Source organism: Portunus trituberculatus, chromosome 12 (genome assembly GCF_017591435.1).
Source record: "Portunus trituberculatus isolate SZX2019 chromosome 12, ASM1759143v1, whole genome shotgun sequence".
In the NCBI taxonomy this organism is placed as follows: domain Eukaryota; kingdom Metazoa; phylum Arthropoda; class Malacostraca; order Decapoda; family Portunidae; genus Portunus; species Portunus trituberculatus.
Window position 1 is genome coordinate 9,199,839 of NC_059266.1, and position 1,528 is coordinate 9,201,366.

At 52.2% G+C, this 1,528-nt stretch overlaps 1 protein-coding gene across 1 annotated transcript in view; it reads right to left on the minus strand.

The window, feature by feature from the left end:
* LOC123502663 (atrial natriuretic peptide receptor 2-like) overlaps positions 1 to 1,134 on the minus strand; it is a 53,025-nt gene extending 51,891 nt beyond the window's left edge. The window contains 1 exon segment of the mRNA XM_045251832.1: positions 1 to 1,134. This exon segment is cut by the window's left edge and continues 22 nt beyond it. The gene's annotated coding sequence lies outside the window, so the exon portion shown is untranslated.
* Between the last annotated feature and the right edge of the window lie 394 nt (positions 1,135 to 1,528).

Genomic DNA, 1,528 nt, shown 5'->3' on the forward strand with positions numbered 1-1,528 from the left:
GTACGGGCGTGGCGGCGTGGGCGAGGGCTAGAGCCCACGCCCTTGGTCACGTAGGTGCCGTGGTGCTGGTATGGGCGTGCCGTGGGCGGGGAAGGCACCTCGCTTGTGCACCCACGACTTCCCTGTCCTCCTGACGTCAATTTGAGGTCGTCTTGAACCACACAGCTTCAACATTCAAATTTCCAGCGTGTGTGTGTGTGTGTGTGTGTGTGTGTGTGTGTGTGTGTGTGTGTTCCTGAGTACTTTTTTCCTTCACGGATCTTCTTTTCGGTACTTTTCCTCCCTGTAATGAGTATTTTCCACTTTTCTCACTTCCTTTTCCCGTGTCTTCTTCTTCTGTTATTCCGTGTTAGGTAATCTTTCTCACCTCTCTCTCATTTCTTCCACTTCTCGTATTAGCGTGTGTGTGTATGAGTATTTTTCACTCCTCTTTTTTGCAGGGAGTGGATCTGAGGCAGGAGAGGTGGCAGTAGCAGTAGAAGCAGTAGTAGATATGAGGCAGAGAAGTGACGCAACTCTCTTCTCTCTCCTCTCCCGCCAGCTTGCTACACGACCCCCTCACGGCCTCCTCCACCTCTCACACCACTGTGGCCAAGAAAACACACAAGTAATCTTCAGGTGGACCTCCTTTACGTCAACACACAAGAATTTCCACTTATTTCCTCTAATTTCCACCGTTTCAGCCAGCGCGCGTGAGTGTATGCGTGCGTGTGCGAGGGAGTGAGAGAGTACGGGTGAGTGTGTGAGTGCGTGTGTCTTGCAGGAGCTAAATATACTAGACAGCAGGGTCGTGTAATCCAGGAAGGGAAGGATTTAAAGAGACACTACCACTCACACACACACACACGAGCTGACTACCTCGCTACGTTCCTTCCTTCTAGTGTGGCAGTGTGGGCTAAAAATAATGCTAAACGTCTTCTTTAGCGTGGTCAAAGATAAAATCACCCCTGCGGCGCCTCCTACGCACTGCACCGTCCGTTTCACCACTCCGGAGGGCGTTGGGGTGCTTGTATCATCACCCAGAGCCCGTTCCTTCACCACACGAGGAGGCTGAGGCGTGAAATCAGTTAGCGCACGCCTCTTCCTTCAACACTACCTCCCCTCACAACTGCTAGTCACGTACTGAAGGGTTCCCAGTGTTGTGTTTACAGTCTGGCTGATGGGGGAGACAGGGAGGAATGGGGAGGAGAGATGAGGAAGGAGGGACGCGGTAAGGGTGGAGGAAGCAGGGAAGGGATGGGGGAGCAGACGAGGAGGTCAGAAAATGGCGTCTCTATCACATGGCTTGATGGAAATAGTGAGCGTGTTTTGTCGGTTCTCCTTGTTTCCTCCTGGCATCCCGCGGCTTGGTTAGCACCCCCGGCCATTGAACTAATCCCCACTGTGCTCCCACGTTCGCCAGACATCGGTGGGGAGGTAAAATAAGGGAGATATTTGGGTATGCATTCATCTCTCATCCACGTAGAGGTTCACTGAGGAAGTCTGGCTCCACCCACATACTTTCATCTCCCAATTCTCGTCTTGTTTC